Here is a 20,659-nt window from a genome sequence, read left to right on the forward strand (position 1 = left end):
AGAAAACTCACTAAATTTGTTTCATTCCAATGTTCAGGTTTTTTCAAAAGAGGTTAACTATTAGAGAAGGTGATCGAGTAGACCTTTGAATTGTTATACACAGACAAGGATGGAATTGGTTCATCCGTCTTTTCGAATGTTTCTGGAGCATATATGCAAAATCTGCAAACTTGGATTGATGTTGTTGCTCACCATCTTTGTTAGAATGATTCCTGAGGAGAGGAAGATTAAATGCGCTAAACTTCTCAGAAGAATTTTTGAAGTTCTTTTTACACACTACCGCTTGTCAAGAATGACGTTATTTCACATTCTAAATTTTATTGAACGCAAGCTCACTATTTCCATTAGAAGGGTGCAAGAGTACAGACAAAAATATCATTCTGAATGCGAAGAAGATACCAGCAGGTGGTCCAATGAACTCCCAGAAGATATCATGCAAAATGTTCTACAACGGTTATGCCTATCAGATTTCTTTCAGTGCGGTGCAGTATGCGTTTCTTGGCAAGCCAATGTTGATATGGCAATTGCCAGTAAGTCTTTTCGTCCTATTCCCGAACTTCCGTGGCTCATGCTCTGTTCTCATCCCTTCTCCACCAAAGATAATTGCTTTCTAAGTCTAACTGATGACCAGAAATTTATTTGCAAGTCAGCTCCTACATGTACTATGAAGAGGGGGATTGTGTTGGGTCAATAGATGGGTGGTTGATCATGGCTGATAGTGTTTTATGGCGTCCTGAGGGTTTTATGAAACCCTGGTCATTCTACTTGTATAATCATCAGAGCAGTACTTTTAGTATCAACTTTTTCTTCTTAAATCCATTATCAGGTGCTCGAGTGATGCTCCCATCATCAAAATCCACCCTTCCATGTCACTGCAGCAATGGACCTGGCTTCTGCATTGTAAAAGTAGCTGCCTCATCAGTACCAACAAGCCAGGACTGTTATGTCGTTAGCCTTTGCATAAGTGGTCATTTGGCTTTTGGTAGGCCCAACGATTTACTCATTGATCAGGCAGAAGCTAGAGGGCTTATTTTTTGTGATATAGAAATAATTGATGGGAAAATATATGCTGCAACTACGGAGGCATCCAAGTTTTTAATGGTATTTGATGTCCAATATGGCAATGGCCCTCCTAGCTATAGGGCTGAAAGGTTGGTCATGCTTGAGCCCAGTCCAGTTCCTAACATGTTTCGTGATATTAGGAGAACAAATGGAGTTGAATCCCATACAAACTTCGAAGTCATTTCCCTAGCAAAAAATTCTCTATCAGAGGAGTTGTTTATGATATTCTGCAGGACTAACTTTGTTCTTGAGGAGGGTCAATTTCCTTGGCATGTAATCTTTGGTGGTGATTTTGTCAGTCCACCACAGATTCAAGCATTTCAAGTGTTCAAGATGGAGTGGAAGATTAATGGTCCTCAGTGGGTAGAGGTTCTTGACCTCGGTGACGAGATATTATTTGTGTCTGTGGGGGGTAACAAAATGATTTCTACCAGCAATTGCCTTAATTATAATGGTCTCAATGATAAAACATTTCAAAGAAACTGCATCTATTTTGCTTACCATACTCCTTGTTTAACATTACCATCAGAAGGGCGGAGTTTTGGGGTGTTTTCTTTGACAAATAGGAGCATCAAACGTGTCACTTTTGCGGAGGAACATTCCTTTACCCAATTATATTCTCGACCTGTCTGGTTCACACCAAATCCTTGGTAGCTTAGTTCACTCAGTTTTTATAGTATCTTTATGGGACGTCCTTGGGGGCTGTTGATGTTGATTTTAACTGATTTTAAGACAGTAAGGTTGGCTGCCTTGTATTATATGACTTTAGTTGGATACATTCAATCATACTTTGCTCAGACTTCCATTCATACCCAGTATTCTTTAATGCTAATACATGATTTGTTTGGACTGGACCCAGTTTATTTTGGCTGGTGCATGGTTTTATTTATTTATAGTTATTTTACTTTATTTTATTGTGCTTCAACGAATTCTTCTTTTTCTTTCTCACTTGATGATGGACTGAATTGTAGTCTGAAAAAGTGGACAAAACTCTAATGGGAGTTTATGAAGCTGGTAGGTTATAAAGCACAAGCATGTGTTTCGCACTTCTGTAGATGATTTCTCTTTTGTTCTCCATGAAAAAAGTTAGAAAATCTCAGCAGTGCCTACCATTCAAACAATATCAATCACTTTGCAGGCATTTCCCAAGAAAAAGTAAGTTATGTTCATCTATTCTTGACTCTGTCTTTTGCTTGGTCTCATAATAGCTTGGAATGTGAATCTTGTGAATCCACTTTCTAGTCTCTGTTGGTTTGCTAAAATTGGTGACAAATTCGCATGTAGAATTTATAAAGCCTGTAGGTCTATAATGAATTTTTTTTTTTTTTTTTTTTTTTTGTTTGAGACTTGAGTCTGGCTACTAAATGTTGTGGACTTCAGATGAAATAGTAAATCTTTAGGTAAATGTTTGGTTTGCGGCTTGTGGTTTGATTTTTTCTGCAGGTTAATGCATGATATTATTCTCTAATACTCTGCTGGGTTTAAAGTCTGAGGTTACATTGTTGAGTTTCTGGGACTTTTTTACCATTATCCTGAATTATGCATGTGACCCAGTATGGGTTCCATCTTTTGAATTATCACCACTAGTTATACAGTCAAATCAATTTGAGCAATAAATATTTGTTTCTCTGACCTGTTTTTTGTTGGAATTACTCTGTATTGTGGTTCTGAAGTATTTCAACTAAATTGTGTTTTGTGGTCTTGTACTATGACCAGGTTACTTGGGTCATGTGCTCTGCAAGACCTGTGGGAATTCAAATTTCAAACATCTGTTAATCCCAGCTTCTGATTTCCAACAGGTACAAACGTTAACTTATTTACTAACCGATGTTTATCAAATTTTAGTTATAGTTCATCACTTTGTTCCTGTTCTCTATCAGAAATAGTAATATCACAGCTTTTAGGTCATTTTGTTTTTCTCGACTACATTTTCCAGTACATTTCTTTGACGTTATAATTTAATTCTGTTGTTCTTTATCTCCGTTGGTCCTTGTTCTTTTCAAATTTTCATCCCAATCTGATTCTCATATTTTAATTTAATTTCATAGAGTTCATGAATCTTTCTTTAGCGTTGCTCCACCATGAGAAGATCAGCAGAACTTTTTTAGTTACAATAGCATCTCGACATCATGCTAATCCATCATTGACGCTTCGCTCACATTCAACAGATGAAAAAATCACACTTTAAAGAAAAGTAGTAGAAGTAGTTGTGTCCGCTGAGTGTTGAAAGTCAAGAAATGGATTACTGGAGAGAAGATCAACTGGTTCTGTATCATTAAGAATGGATGCAATGTTTGGAAAATTTGAACATGAAGGAATTTGATGGTAATAGATTTTGAATCTTTGAAGCATTTGTGTGGATGCTACTTGGAGAAAGTTATGTCTGCCCATATGTTGGGCCTGATGATGGGAAAAAAATTGCTTACAATTCCAAGTTGAACAAGCGATAATTTCGACCTGAGTTTTTACCCAGATCAGAAGTTGAAGTTTCCGCAGGGATCCAAGGTAGGCCCTTGACCGCAATCCAGTTGGTTGGTTGATTGATTTAGTGTTGAAACAATTTCCTGTATAGTTTACATCAATGTACACAAATATTTTTTCTTCTTATATTCATTTTGAAAAATGTAAAAGCGGAACTTTGGACACAGGATCTCGAACACGGATGCCTGAATAAGGAATTTGGAACCTTATGAATAGGTTTTCTTTTGAATTTCGGTCTCGAGTTTGATTATAGACTCAAACTTGGAACCCAGACAATATACTTGTTTTAGACTAAAATTATGAAGAGAAGCTGTCTCTTAACTTGCAATTTTGTCTCCGTTTGCCACTCCAATATCTGAAGGATGGCAACCCCCTTGAACTGGAATCGTTAAAATAAAGCTGGATCTGGATGCACAAATGCATCATATTTTTACATTGTGGCCTCATCGTTGCAGTGACAATTGTAGTTAATGATTTAAATGACCAGGCAATTCAAACGCAGTAATTGACTAAGCATATCAATATTGTACATGATCTTACTGAAGGAAACACCAAGGCCAACTAAGAATATGGTCATATTGGCAGATGATCTCCACAAACGAGTAATATACACCCGAGTCTCAAACCCAAAATCAATGCCAAAACAAAGCATATATCTAATCCCAAACAAAGCACAACCACTTGCGACTGCAAAACCACCCAGCCACCGCACCGAGCTCACCAGAAGTCCCCAGATTGGATCATATCCATCATATTTACAAGAAGAAGGTGTCGTCCGTCAAAAAGATTGAGGGGAAGGGACTACCTCAAGGTTGCACATGGAGATCAATCTCAATAAGGCAGCTGTGTCGTGGAAGTTAATAGTCTGATGATCAATCTTCTCAAGTGCCGGTAAAACGCTCAAAAGTCAAAACTCTAGTAGAGTGAAAATGCCGGCTAATATTTTACTGTGTTGCTTCAATTTCAATTTATGTCAGTGATAATTCGAGAATTGACCACTAGATTTATCCATAAAAATTGATCTAGCTTAACATTGACATTGCAAATTATGGAGTAAATGTTAGGGTAAAGGGTGCGCATGAACCAATTTTTTTTTTTTTTTTTTATCAATAAGAAACTTGATTAATAATGAATTGGTTAAAATGATTTTGGGCAACATCTCTTATACAGAAATGACCACTAGACTTTACATTGGAACTCTATAATGACTGACTGGAGCCAGAAGGGCTCCGACTAAAAAACTTGCACAATAACTATATGGCAAAGACAACATGCGCAGGAGCAGTGAATCCTTAATACTCAACTTTGTTAACACTAACTCGACACCCAAAGTCCACCTGACCTGCCTTTGATCGACCAAGCCAACACTTGTTGTGACTTCGAACCCGACCAAAGTGAATTGCTAGACCGTCGGACATGGGACTAAAGTAAAACTTTTGATGTTATAAGTAAAATCAATATTGCAAACCTTTTTTATTTATTTAGCATGTCGAAGGACAATTTTATTTTACTCATAATGAACAAACTGCACTCAATAATTTATCTTTTTATAAAAGGATAAAAAGAATTAGATAAATTTTAAATACACATCCCTATTATTTTATATTTCAAATAAGATTTTATAGATAGGTTAAATAACCAAAATAGACATTTATGTATAAGAAGAAAAATAATAATAATCAATATCTTTTTTTTTTTTTTTAAGGGAAAGACGACAAACTATATTAAGTGAAACTGAGAAGTACATGGAGCGATGCAAAAGCATCGAAAGAAAAACAATAAAGCATAACAAGATGCACAAACGCATCTATAAAGTAGGAAAATAATAACGGATAGCAAGACACGCAGACGCATCGATATGTTATGAGAGCAATGTAAATATAGGAGTAACCGTAACCGTAACCAGTGATATGATCACCTAGGAGAGGTGATCGCTCACCGAGAGTTCGAAAGTAACCGAGGGTGTCAAAAACTCGAAAATTAGCAAACGAACTCCCAAGAACCAGAACAAATGCTAGATCAATATGAGCAGCTGTCTTGGATCCAAGATCCGGAGTTGAATGCTACCCGAGTCCCAAATGCGGATCCAAATCCGGCCTAAATCCAAAGTCAAATCGGACTGGTCAAACTTGACAAAGGCCCAGGCCCATCTGAAACTAATCTGGGCACCCAAGCACTTGGGCACCCATGCTTCAGCCCGACGTCCGGCCACCCTTCCCGATCTGCACAGCCGCCCAACTGAGCCGCACCGCTGCATCGTCGACAAGGCAAGGCCGACCTTGGAAGGAGACACCCATCGCAATCCGTTGACCCAAGCGCTCCAACCTTCTGTCTCCCAAAATCCCGATCGCAGAATCCATTGCAACTAGGACCGCCGCCGGAGATGCTGATGCAAAGTCGGACAGGAATCCTCATAAGTGAGGCGTGCGGCCAGATGCCCCTGCCACCCAACTGCACGGCCAAAATGCCAAGAAGACTTCATAGTCCCTGGATCCCAGATCAGGATCTGACCCAACAAACCCGATGTCTTAGCGAAGGGTCTGATGTGCTCATATTTTCCTATATTTCTTTGCCTCTTAATCTTAGTATTTATGCTTAGTCCTCCTTATTTCTAGTCATTTATGTTGTTATAGTGTTTTTGTAGGTTTGTTACATAGAAAGAAGAAAAGAAGCTAAAATGAGCTAACTAGGATTCAAAGACGCCCAGGTCCCAGAATCTGTCTGTGCAGAACACCCAACTTCACTGAATTACTGGTAGTTACTCAGATCGAATCAGACAATGAACCTTATATCATTGGAAAGCTACGGATGTCTATTTTCTGTAGAATTTTACGGATCTTGATTTCGATTCTTCTAGAGCAAGTTATGATTATTTGAGTGAAGATAGGTCGGACAGGAAATCTGCTCGGGAATTTACAATCATTCGTGGAGAACTCAAGTTCCGTGGCACAAGATCATCAATCCTAATGTTTCAAGGAAGTTAATTCAGATGAGGATTCAATGATGAACTTATTCCTACTTCTACAAGAGATATTGCAAGGTTTTCCCATTCCAAATGAAGAAAGGAATCTAAATCCAAGTTTTACAAGGAAACATGAAGCCAAAGATGAGCAGAAATCTTCCCTATATAAGGGAGCACGAATTTACATGAGAGGGAGAGTCTCGGAGCACAATGTAGACGCCTAAGGAGCGGAGACGACTCATCCACCTTTCCTTTCTTTTCCCTTCCATTCTTTTTATGTTTTTTCCTATGTTTTACTTAGTTATCTTTTGTTAAACTTTTTCTAGGGTTAGGATGATGCCCTATCATGATTGTTTATGTACTTTTATTGATGGATTTATAGTTTCTTTATGATGAATTCTTAGTCACTATTTGAATTGATGCTTTATGTTTAAGTTCTTTGATTGATCACCTTAGGGCTTTGCATATAGTAATTGGAAGACAAATTTGAAGCAGAGATGCAATATAATTTGATTAGCTTCTTGTGATTAAGTGTGGTAAATTACATTATTACTTGAGAAAGACTAATGGTTTGCTTGATTCCCTTGTTTTCTAAAGCGTAATGAGTCTTGCATGTTAAATTTATACCTGAGAAGGATAAACTGCATAGTTAGGATATAAGATCTTTACCCGAGAGGGAGAGCATCATACACTTAAGGAAAACTATGGTCTAGAGTACCTGAGAAGGACTTAGATACGGGAATTATCATCTAGAGAAATAAAAGAATCTGTTAATTGCATTGAAACATAAATAGGATTGTTTGTGGTTGATTCTGAAACTCTAGGTTTTATCATTATTTGTTTGTTTCTTTGTTTCTTTAATTTTCACATTATTTGTTTAGTCGAAAACCCAAAAATCCATATATTCTTTAGTTTGATTGTTTATGTTTTTTTGTGTTTGGATTAATTAGGTTAGGATTTAAATTGATTATCAATCCTCAGTTGGAACGACCTCGTACTTGCACACTATACTAACGACGATCCGTGCGCTTGCGAGTTTTAATTAAAATTTCACAACAGGGTCGCCGACCACTTGCCCAAATCGATCGCAGCCTTGAATCCCATATTGTAAAGATCCAAGAGAAATGGAACACATCATGATCCGCCGCCGCAAGAGGAGTCGTAGACCACTCCTTTGAAAAGCAAACCGAAAGAAAAGAAGAGACGGTATGCACCGCACTTGAGGTATACGACAACAAGGGATGAGCCGACATTGATCTCCATCGGAGATGGAGAAAATTGCAGAGACGGCCACCCATGAGGGCGGCGTTCTCTCAAACCCCTTTAGTGTTTTAACGATAGCAACATCAATATCTTTCTTATATTATTAGATAATTATAAATACAATGAATTTCTATACATGACATCCTCATTTAAAACAAGAATAAAGTTATAAACCATCTAATTTAAATTTTCATTAAATAAATTGTAATTAAATGGGGTGAGAGACCATATAATTTAGAATTTCGAAATCAATGACATTAAATGTTTTAAAAACATATCGCTTTACTCCCACTTTTTAGTTCTTTTTTTCTTTTTCTTACCTACCATTTAATTTCATGGTTTTTTAATTTAAGGATATTTTAGGTAATTTGGATTGTGTATTTAGTAAAATGTTAGAATGAGAAATTAAATGGTAGGTGTATTGAGTAAGGAGTGTGTATTAAGTAATTAGGGGGGTGTATTTAAAACTTCTCAAAGAATTATCATCTAAATAAATTTTTTTGAAAAATACTTACATTCGGTAGTAAATTTGTGTTTTGTAGTCAAAAAGTTAAATTAATCATTAAAAATATATGCAAAAGTCACTGTCAAATAAATGACTGTTGATCGAGACCGTTAACTTTTATAAGAATTGTTCATTTGTTTGACGCAATTGAATCGAATGAGTGAATAATTTTTGTTTATGTTGATATTTATAGAAATGATCTTTGAAAATTGATTTATGTTAAATCATATATTTAGACTGCCGAATATAAGTAAATAAGAAAATATTGGACACATAGGTCCATACCCTAAGTTTTTTCCTCTTCTCTTTCTTACTGCAATAAAATTCTCTAAACTCCATATGACATATATAATGGAAGCATATAACAACTGTGTTTGAATTCGAAGAAAATCTAGCTAGATACATTAATGTACCAATATTAATTAACTATTCCCCTCTCATTAAGACTACAGAATGTTTTGGTTTGACATAGAGGTGGATTTGATTCTATCGGTTCAGTTTTTCGCTAGTAGCTAAAACCACACCGCAAATTCGGTTAGCTGACTATTTCAGTTAACCGATATATCGACTCAGTTCGGTTTGATCTCATTAACATTGTTGATTTAATTCTTATTTCTGATAAAAATTTGCATTTCTTCAATTGTTATCATACATATGGTAATTATCCAAATGTTAGTAAGTTGAAGACATTTCCCATCTTCTAAGGACTATTGTACCCTAAGCGTGTTCTCTCTGCACGCACCTAAACCCAAAGCCTTGACGACGGCCTGAGTCGCTCTTCCTTCCGCATCAACATCCCAATCATCATGGCTTCCATTGAAGATGTCACGGAATCCTTTGCTGCATCTCTTGCTCTGGCTAGCAATGAGATCATTGATTTGTCCAGGCGAATGAGAGGTGCGCACCATCGTCCAAGGCAGTCATTCCTTCTGGCAAAGCCTCTAGCAAAACCACCACCTGTGGTGAATGATCTACGAAGATTCTTTAGGAGAGTGTGGGTTCTCGACAAAAGTTTCAAGATCCAAGAGAGAGAAAATAACCACTTTGTTCTGAGTTTTGATCTACTCCGAGATCGAAATAAGGTTCTCCGGGGTGGACCTTGGACGATCAATCATGCTCCCATTGTGATGTAGGAATATGATGGTGTAGCACCGATCCAATCTGTGGACATGCGCTCACTGTTCTTCTGGGTGAAGATCTCTAACACTCCTCCTACTTTTGAGGATCCTGATACCATTGCAAATATTGCATCTGTTGCAGGTAAGTTTTTGGAGATGGATGATAAATTGTTTAACAATATGAGGAAGGTTCAGGTTAGGGTTTCTCATGACCTAGCCAAGCCTTTCCTCCTCAAGAAGAAACTACGCCTTGCTCCTGGGGTTGAACCAAAAATTTCCTTCTTCTTTGAGAATTTGGTTGGAATGTGCAACTCTTGTCACTTCCTCATGCATGAAGGAGAGAAGTGCCCAGTTAGCATGGGATCTGCAAGATAGAATTGTACTCATGTTGACAGACTTGAGATTGGTTCTCCATCTTTAAGTTTTACTGCAGGTAATTTCCGCTTCCATGGAGTGCAAATGCCGGTATTACCACCGGTCAATCGAGTCTTGTTTCAGAACAACACAACTTCACGTAAACCTGTCATTCTGCTTGAAAAATTTCTTTCCAAGGAACCTGCAGACAACTCTTTGGCAATAGTTCTAGTTTCTAACCTTCAAGAGAATAACAAGTCTCCGACTAAGAAAGAGCATGTTGTGGCTTCACCGGATAAGGCATTGGTTATGATTCTTGAAATCTTGCAATCTCCTCCTAAGAAGGAGCACTTGACTTCATCGTCAAAGGCTTTGGTCATGGTTTCTGAAACCTTGCAACCTGCTCTAACAACAGTTGGGGAGGTAATGGTGTCACAGAAGACTGCGGTGAGTGCTGATTCAAAGCAGCAAGAGCATTGCACTGCCCCAACCAAAGACAAGTCTAAGATTGAGAAAAGAGGTCGTCCTCCAACCTCAGTGGCTTCTCAGAAGAAATTGAAAATCCTTCTCCCTGATTTGTTCTAGAAAATTGAGATACAAGATGCACCCTTAAAGAAGATGAAAACCCCTAGCTTCCCCTGCAAATTCACTGCCCGATCTCTAGGCCTCACTGAAGCGCCAGGAAGCATTTTGATACCCAAGGATCTGATTGTGGAGGTCCCAAAACCAAAAAAGAAGAGAGGATGACCTTTGGGGTCGAAAAATAAAAATCCCTCAAAGTCTAAAAAGGTTTCTGCTGCACAGGTGACCTGCTTTGAGTACCTTACTAAGCCTCCTAGCCCTAGTGACAAGGGCAAGGAGAAGATTTAGGTTTTTTGTTTGAGACTTAGTCTATCTACTATGCTTTTGTGTAGTTTATAGGATCACTTGAAATAAGTGAGCATTGATTGTATTAGTGAGTGGTGCTAGCATATCGCTGTCTAACTATAACCCTATCATGGCAGAGATTGATATGTATTCGTGCCGTTCTGGCCTTTGGTAATAAATCCTTATTTGTTGATTCAAAAAAATGGTAATTATCCAAACAACATGATCAATATCCAGAAACTTTGACATAAGGGTAAATACAAAGATAAGAGTACACCGGAATTGGTTTCTTTTACTGTATCAATAAAAAAAAAAATTTCTTTTTCTCAATAAAAAAAAAAAAAACAATTTTTTTTTTTTTTTAAAAAGGGCTGTGCGGCTGCCCTCAGGCCTTTACTAATGAAACAGATGAATACATAGGGGGGACATGATGCCTAAACCCCTTATTACAATACATATCAAGAGAAACTCCGGGATAATACCAGCAACCTCTACAACTACAATGTATTCAAACATGCACCTGATAGCAAAGAGTGTCATACCGACTACTCCATTTGCTTTACAATGACGGTGGCATATCAGAAAGTTAAAGCAATGCCATAATAACAATAAATTAGTAGCTTTCCCAACATGTTGCCTATCGGAAACAAAACCGACGACACGTCGTTTCATCCTGCCACCAGGAGGTTGCAACCAATGCATGATCCGTCACCTCGCTAGGGAAGACAAGGCATACTGAGTAAGCAAACCTGGACAATGCCCACATGTCCCTACCAAGAGGTGGTAGGGATTTATTGTACAGAAAATACGCTTGAACTTTAAATAAACTACTAATACTAATATTAGATCACAAGCCCACTGTTGGTTTCATCACGAGTATGAAAATATGTGCAAATTTGTGTGATGTTACCTACTCCCAAGATTAGGAGGTCAAGTTTTAGTAAAGTGGAAAAGTAATAGTATCGTACCCAAGGGATTGAGTAACTCTACCCTAACTAGATTACCGGGAAAATAAAACCTAGAAAACACATGTGAGTCTATCTTTTTACAAATTAATAGTCTCGGCCCTTTGGAAGCCAAAACTATCAATAATGATATTTACAATGGTAAAGTGGTGAATCGGCTTTGTTGATTTTAATTTCTATAAAGTAAAATAAGTTGCACAAAAATAAACTAAGCTAATAAAAACAAAATAAAATAGAGACTTTGATCAATGAGATAAATAGGAGCATAGGTTTTTGCACCTAGCCTCCCTCATGCATATAATGTAACCCATTTTCAAATAACAACATGCTTTGATAAATTTCCCCTCGGTTTTCGCTAGAGAAACCGAGATACCAACTAATCATGCAACCTAACCATGTCGCTAGAGCAAAGCTAGATCACACAACCTTAGTCCCATTTACATTCGCTAAAACATAAAAGGGCTTTGATGTCGTAAAACCTAAGGCCTCTCGACTCTTAAACTCATGGCACCAAACATTAATTTTAAGGTAAGGACCCAAGCAATCTAGTTCTTCCCATAAGAATAAGCTAGACCACCACCCTATTAGCTACACGTGCTTCTCGGTTACAAAAGATTGTCAAGCTTAAGTTTCCGATTTCATTAATTCCTACAACATGCTTCTAGGTGACAAATCCAAAAACACATGTAAGAAAGCATTAAAGTAAAGTAGCTAAAGGATTCAAAACATGCATATTCATAAAAAACATGGCATCACACTATTTTATACATGAGTTTGGCTAGGGCTAGGGCCTAGCCCCAAATTTATTCTACTCACAACCCATAGTTACATAAATCAAACCCACAAACATAATAAAATTAAGCAAAAGAGAGGAAGAGTAGAGAAAGTGGTTGGTTACAAAACTAGCTCCCCTTGATGCAAAACTAGTGAGAGATGTTTCAAAGTATGGAAATTCCGATTTTCTCAAACCCAAATTGCCATACAAATCCACAAAACTCTTAGAAGCTATGAAGAACAAGGCTTGTATATATGGAAACTAAGGTGTGATTGATCAAAGATGTAATGGATCTTTGGTTTTTGGTAAAAACCCAAGACACTTTACACTTTTCTCTACACAAAAGCTAAACTAAACTACTTAAAAGATGAAGAACTATGGAAAATGGAGAGAGAAAGGAGATGAAATGGATGAAGGAATACATGAAAAACGTCCAAAGTGAGGGGATTTATAGGCCAAAAGTGATGAATGGAGGGTGGAGATCAAAGGAAATGAAGGGCTAGATGTGGTTGACAAATGTGTAAGCACAAAATGTGGATCTAGTCTTTAAATCCACATGAAAATGACCTAGAAAGCCCATAAGATATTTTGGTGAAGGGGAAAAAGTAAAGGTAGAAGGGTCATTGTGTAGGGGAACAAGGTAATAAATGGGAGACAAAGGTGTAAGGTGTAAGAATGAGACCACTTGTCATATTTCAATTTTTGGATTTCAAAATAACCTAGACCTAAAGTCTCTAACCCTAATCAGCTCTTCCTTCTCCTCCACACATGGTCTTGGCCGGCCAACTTGGGCGGAATCCGGCGTTGATTCTCATTTTGTCAAGTTTTCGCACTTTCTTCCTTCAATTTAATCTCCAGTAAGACTTCGGAATTGGCCTCCGACATCTGCATATGAAATGTTCCTCCATGAGTGTAGATCACCTTGATAAAATTTCAGAGCTTAGTTCACTGTAGTTTTCCCGGAAATGCTGCCGTAATCCGTACAGGTCCGGTTGTGCAGTTTTCATCTTTTAGTTAGAAATTTGTGCCGATCTTTTGAAGGTCTTCCACTCCGAACTAGCTCTTGTACTCTTCATACGAAATGATCCTTAATATGTATAGAATGGATCTGAAAAGTTTCAACTTATTTGGAGTTTATTTGGTCAGTCTGCCGCTCCTCCTTCCTTGCCTAGCTCTGTTTCTCCTAGCCGGAGTAGGAAAATGTGCTAAAGTTGACTTTTTAGTGTTTTTCCATGCTTCTCCATCATTTCCTAGCATGATAAGGAAAACATAATAAATATATATAAATGAATACAAAGGTTAAACAAAAGTGCAAGATTAGAGGAATAATTACTAGGTAATTATGGACCTAACACCCACCAGGAAAAGCCCATCAACAGAGCAAAAGCCCACGACCCAACTGCCCTTCCATCCTCCCCCTTGTGCTGCCGGACGCATACCACCACCACCGTCGACCAACTGTGTCGGCGATCCATTTCCTGCACCAGTGACCGGATCACACCTAAGTGGAATATACCCGCTGCCAAACCACAACGACGTCGCCCCATTTCCGGTAAAACATTCCTCTGTGGAACGAAGCCCAGCAACAATGGCCGGATCTCCGTATTTCTTAGATTCTAGCCGCATCCGGAGCGCAACACGAGTCTCCCTTGCCCTCTACAAGGCTTCCACGACGGCGACCAAATGCGGATTGAATTGTCGTCGTCTCAAAGTGGCGGTTGTACCCATCCCCACAGAACACCAGAAAAACTCCATCGTTCCTCCCCGTCGCAGCCTCCCCCCTGTCTCGGACATGCACTGGTGGACTGTGACTCCTGACCTATCGATTCGGCGACGACGTCAACAAAGCCGCGCCGCCGGACGGAACAAGGGAACACTCGGTTCTTCTCTACTTCCAAAGAAAACTGCTTTTTCTTTTCTCTGAAGTACGCGGAGCCTGTAATCCAATTTTTATAATAAATAAAGTTTTTTACAAATTTTTTATTTTACTTTTAATAAATTCGGGTGTCAAAAATAATAAGAAAGTAATTGTACTAATACCCAAGGAAAGTGGTTCTGAAGTATTTCAACTGAATTGTGTTTTGTGGTCGTGTACTATGACCAGGTCACTTGGGTCATGAGCTCAGCAAGACCTGTGGCCTGTGGGAATTCAAACATCTGTTAATCCTAGCTTTTGATTTCCAACAGGTACAAACGATAACTTATTTACTAATCAATGTTTGTCAAATTTTGGTTTTAGTTCATCACTCTGTTCCTGTTCTCTATCAGAAATGGTAATATGATAACTTTTAGGTCGTTTTGTTTTTCTCGACTACATTTTCCAGTACCTTTCTTTGACATTATAATTTAAATTCTGTTCTTCTTTACTCCGTTGGTCCTTGTTCTTTTCAATTTTTCATCCCAAATGATTCTCATATTTTATTTAATTTCTTAGAGTTCATTAATCATTCTTTAACGTTGCCCCACTATGTGAAGATCAGCAGAACTTATTTAGTTACAATAGCATCTCGACATCATGATCATCCATCAGTGACGCTTCCCTCACATTCAACAGATGAAAAAAAAAAATCACACTTTAAAAAGTAGTTGTGATCGCTGACTGTTCAAAATTAAGAAATGGAGTAGTAAAAAGAATATCAACTGGTTCTGTATCACTAAGAATTGATGCAATGCTTGGAAACTTTGAACATGAAGGAATTTTATGGTAATAGGTTTTGAATCTTTGAAGCACTTTGTTGATGCTACTTGGAAAAAGTGATGTCTTCTCATATGTTGCGCCTGATGACGGAAAAAAATTGCTTAGAATTCCAAGTTCAACAAGCGATAATTCCGACCTGAGTTTTTAGCCAGATCGGAAGTTCGGGTTCAAGTTTCCACAGGGATCCAAGGTAAATTCTTGACCGCAAGTCAGTTGATTGATTGATTTAGTGTTGAAACAATTTCCTGTATGGTTTACATCCATGTACACGAATATTATTTTTCTTCTTATATCCATTTTAAAGAATATAAAATTGGGTTTCAGAACTTTGGACATGGGATCTCGAACATGGAAGCCTGAATAAGGAATTTGAAACCTTATGAATGTTGAGATTATAGATCCCACATGGGAAAAATGGGACCTTGCCTATGGATTTATAAGGGTTTGGGCCACTCCATTCATTGTCAATTGGTTTTGGATGTGAATCGTAGATTACTTTATCACGGTATCGTTATTTCACGTGTGAATGCTTAACCCCTACACGGGCTCCACGTCACCCAATATATGTTGTCCATGTGTATGGCTTGAAAATTCGCCACACGTGCGCGGGCGTGTTGAGATTATAGATCCCACATGGGAAAAATGGGACCTTACCTAATTCATTGCCAATTGGTTTTGGATGTGAACCCCAAATTACTTTATCAATGAATAAGTTTTCTTTTGAATTTCAGTCTCAAGTTTGATTCCAGAGTATAGGCTCGAATTTGGAACCCAGACAAAATAATTGTTTTAAACTCGAATTATAAAGTGAAGCTGTCTCTTAACTTGCAATTTTTTCTCCGTTTGCCACTCCAATATCTGAAGGATAGCAACCCTGGAACTGGAATCGTTAAAATCAAGCTGGATGCACAGATGCATCATATTTTACATTGTGGACTCAGTGTTGCAGTGACAATTGTAGTTATTGAAAATGACCATGCAATTCAAATGCATTAATTGAAAAGACTCGGATATTTATAAAATTCTCTTGATCTTGTGGTCATCTCTTTGCTCGTCAAGTGTACGATCCTTCTCATCGCTTCCCGCATTCAGGTTTCTCTAGCTTCGTCAAGCTGAAAACCCTAAGATTTGACATCTGTGACTCATCTCTCAATCGAAGCTTCAAGGTTCTTCTCATCTTCTCTCGGATTGTTTTGTATTTGAAAAATCCTTTAAAATCTAGTTGTATTCAATCGAAATTTTTAAAAGTCCTTTCAAATTGAGAAAAATATACAAACAGTACCCGAACTAAGGTCCACTTTTAACCTCAGTACCCAACTATGCAAAACTATCACTTTGGTACCCCAAGTTTGAAGCCCGACCCAAGAATCGTACACGTTGTTATTAACGGCGTCAAGTCTTGTGCTAGGTGGCATATTTTGATGGATATTTTGGTCATCACTCTGTCTTAACCCAGATTTTATATATATATATAAATATATATATATATATATATATATATATATATATATATATATATCAATTTACTACCCTGTGATTTGCATTTAACATCATGTTAGTTCCTCCCCTTTCAATTTCATCAACAACACCCCTGTGCTCTCAATTTCGATCAACCGTGTCTAAAATTTGCTAAATCATCCAAATGAGACGTTAAGTGATGATGTGGCAGCGACAAACTGATCACGTGGGCCCAGTTGATCGAAATTGAGAGCACAGGGGTGTTGTTGATGGGCGTCCATTACTCCGTCTCTGCCGTCTCAATCGCGAGACTCTACGTCACCATCAAGAACAACGTCGATGTGGAGTCGCTGATCGACAGGCTTCCCAATCTAAACCCTCTTAAAACCTGTCATGAAGACAAACCCACCTCTGAAAATGGGTCATCCACAGCTGTGGTTGAGAAGAGGAAGAGGAATTGGATGGCGGAGTTCGCAGCCACCAGCGGCGGTGCTCTGGCCTCTGGCATTGGCTTTTCTCTGCAACAATGCTTTGCTTCAGATTGTAGAGGTGATTCGAAGGACAACTATTTGTTCTGTCCAAGGGCTGAAAGCATTTTCAGAGGCATTGGATGAGGTATGAGCCTGTTATTGTGAGCAATGCGCTTGAAAATGGTTCAGGGTTGAGTTGGGAACCCTTAGTCATGTGGAGGGCTTTTCGTCAAGTTAATAATACTAAGCATGAGAAGGATGTGGAAGTTCAGGCCATTGATTGCTTGGATTGGTGTTTCATTGATGTCAATATGCACAAATTTTTTACTGGATATTCTGAAGGCATGTTTGATACAAAAAACTGCCCTCGGATCCTAAAACTTAAAGACTGGCCACCCTCCACTGATTTCGATAAACGTCTTCCTCGCCATGGCAAGGAGTTTGTGTGTTGCTTGCCTCTCAAGCAAGGTTAGAAAAATCACTAGGCGCTAGTCGGGCGGTGGGCTGGGGAGGAGTGCCCAGGCGGGTGCCTAGGCGGCGCCTAGGCGGTTTTGTATTTTTAAATTTTTATTTATTTTTATATCATATATATATATATATATATATATATATATATATATATATATAGCCTTTAAATGAATATATGAAGAACTGAAGACTTATTATAACTTATAAAAGAATACTAAGATATCCTATAAAACTATATTTTATTCCAAGATTCTAATGCCCAAGTGATTCAAACATGACTAATGAATTAAAAAGGGGAACATAGGGAAGGGTGGCAGACCACTTCATTTACTCTCTATGACTCAGTCAAAAAGAGAATACGTGAAAGACAATAAAGAAAACTAAAAAAGGTTATCTCTGTTCCTCACTTCCTCGTGCAGTCCTGCTCTCCTCCTCTTTCCCTCTCTATCTCCATTCTCCAACAGCTGGATCGAAAGCATTGTATCTCTCTCTCTCTCCTTCTCTAACTCACGATTTCACTCTCTGAGTTAGAAATTTGAAAGTGGATCTCATCCTGATCCACTCGAGTACAGTCTGATCTCATTGAATATAGGCTCTGCTTAACCAGAAAGCGAACAAGAAAAGAAACCGAAGATGATGTGAATGAAGACACGAGAGTAAAGGCCACTCCTTTTTGGGTATTGTGAGATTCTTCTTTGCTTTCAGAGATTGTGCAAGCAACTGTATCTAGTTTTGTTTGCTTTGCTTTGCTTTCAGGTTCGGTGGGGTTATATCTGGGCTCTGGCGTTTGTTATAGGAAAGATTATAGAAGATCAGATTAGTGATTCTGGAAAACGCCCAGCCAACCGCCCAGTCCGCCCAGGCGCCCGCCTAGGCCGCCTAGGCACCCGCCTAAAATCCCAGCGCCCAGAAGCTCCGATTATGCATTACTCGAGGCGGAGAGGTGCCGCCCAGCGCCTAGGCGGGCTGGGCGGCCGCGTTTTAGAACACTGCTCTCAAGGAATACACTCATCCAACAGGTAGTATTCTAAACCTTGCTTGCCACTTGCCTAAAAGAGCTGTCAAACCTGACTTGGGGCCAAAGACATACATTGCATATGGGGTTGCTCAAGAACTTGGACGCGGAGATTCTATGACAAAGCTTCACTGTGATGTGTCTGATGCAGTTAACATTCTGACCCATGCTACTGAAGTGACCCTTGAACCTAAACATCTTGCTGCTATAGAAGAGTTGAAGAGAAAGCACAGGGAGCAAGACCAAAAGGAGATTTTTGGAAATTTGGGTCAAAGGAGACTCCCTTGTTGATGATGCAGGTGAAGGAGGTGCTCTATGGGACATTTTCCGGGTACAAGATGTTCCAAAGCTGGAGCAATACCTAAAGAAGCATTGTAGGGAATTCAGGCACTTCCAGTGTAGGCCATTAAAGCAGGTGGTTCATCCGATACACGATCAGACAATTTATCTGACTGTGGAGCACAAAAGAAAGCTTAAGGCAGAATATGGGATTGAGCCATGGACATTTATCCAAAAGCTTGGTGATGCGGTGTTCATTCCTGCAGGCTGTCCACATCAGGTGAGAAACTTGAAGTCTAGCTTGCATTAAAGTTGCAATGGATTTTGTTTCCCCCGAAACCGTTGGTCAATGCTTTCGGCTGACAGAGGAGTTCCGCACTCTCCCAACAGATCATAGGGCAAGCGAGGACAAGTTAGAGGTTAAAAAAATTATTGTTCATGCTGTCTTTGATGCTGTGAAGGAGATTACTGGTGGGAAGGAGAGGCCTAAGGATGTAAAGCCTGATGAGAGGCCTATATGTGCGAGGCGTAAGGGAAAGGCCTATATGAGTCTTTAATAAAATGTAATAGTACCTGAACTTAGCTTATCAGTGTTCTATGGCATTTTTTAAACATGTTAACTGATGGTTTGTCCTCCATGTTCAAGTTTTATTCTTGTTGCTCAAGAGTTTGGAGATAAAGCATTGAAGGTGCATGTGGTTAATCTTCTGTACATTTATTTTTTTAAATGCAGTTTATCCTAATACTAATCACCAGTTACATTTGTTATCTCTATTTATACTCATTGTAGTAGTGGGATGATGAACAACTAGTATGCGTCTTTTCTAGTTCCCGACAGAGAACTTTTTCTCCTCGTTGTTTCTGTAGGCAGGGCATATCTTAAATAAATGTCATTTTGTATAGATCATCTGTTACAAAATTCTTCGAACCTGATTAAGGCTCTAATAACAAAACAGAACCACTATATAAGTCATTTTTGTAAAGTACTTCTCAAATTAAAGATAAACTAAGACGTTGCACCTTAGAACTCAATTTGTATTGGACTGACTAAACGTTTGTTGGTGAAGTTCATATCATTTATCATTGATATGAATTTTCTGGGTAAACTAAGCTATATATGATTTCTTAGACTCTTGGCAGTTGCAACCTGGATGGTATTAAGCCATTGAGGGAGGCTATATATATAATTTCAGGCGTTATCGGTCCTTTTCTTGTTCAACTGGGAGAAAGTCCATCATATCTGAACACCCATTTTTGGCATGATAGGTTTTATGTGTGTTTGCTCACCATTCTATATTGTAGTTATAGTAGGTGGATGTACATGAAAGTGTCTCCAAAACTTACGTAGCTTTGCTAAAGTTTCTTCTCCAAATTGTGAACGTAACCGAATAGAGTGCATCATGCATATCAAGCAGAGGTATAGACCGACTGTGGACTTGCCCAGACTGCAAGGCTGATTCAAATTAATATACGGTGAGTCCATACCTACCGCATTGAAATATTTCCCATATAATTACTTTCACCCTCCACTTATCAACTAAAACAAATTAATGTATTTAATTAAGAGCATCTATGCATCAGTAATCTCTGTCTCTGATATTCACATTTTGCCAAAATGAGAGAGAGATGCAACTTCCACCTTCATGCTTAGCTGGTCCTGAGTCATGAGTCATAATGAAATCAAATATATATGGTCAGTGGCCACATTGGAGCAGCTATATATGAAATATGCACTCTACATGTACAGCAAGACACTACTAGCAAAACGGGCAACTCACACAGATTTTAGTCACATAGATATTCTACAGCTACTGATGTCCGTGTGAAAGACAAATACATACAGATAACCGTATGAAATCAGTTGAGTTGGACCCACATGAGTTTCTGTCATACCAATAGCAACAGACATCCGTGTGAAA

General features: G+C 38.5%; 1 long non-coding RNA gene and 1 pseudogene across 2 annotated transcripts; both read left to right on the forward strand.

The window, feature by feature from the left end:
• Positions 1–1,005: 1,005 nt before the first annotated feature.
• On the forward strand, positions 1,006–3,820 carry LOC133734599 (uncharacterized). Of its 2 annotated transcripts, none has more exons than XR_009858424.1 (3): positions 1,006–2,217; positions 2,779–2,861; positions 3,111–3,820. It is a non-coding gene; the product is annotated as an uncharacterized LOC133734599 (long non-coding RNA). The 2 variants fall into 2 exon arrangements; XR_009858423.1 differs by having other exon boundaries at positions 3,231–3,820.
• Positions 3,821–16,925: 13,105 nt separating this feature from the next.
• LOC133730379 (lysine-specific demethylase JMJ25-like) lies at positions 16,926–19,297 on the forward strand (annotated as a pseudogene).
• The last annotated feature ends 1,362 nt before the right edge of the window (positions 19,298–20,659 follow it).

The sequence above is a fragment of the Rosa rugosa genome, chromosome 2 (assembly GCF_958449725.1).
Source record: "Rosa rugosa chromosome 2, drRosRugo1.1, whole genome shotgun sequence".
NCBI classification, from domain to species: domain Eukaryota; kingdom Viridiplantae; phylum Streptophyta; class Magnoliopsida; order Rosales; family Rosaceae; genus Rosa; species Rosa rugosa.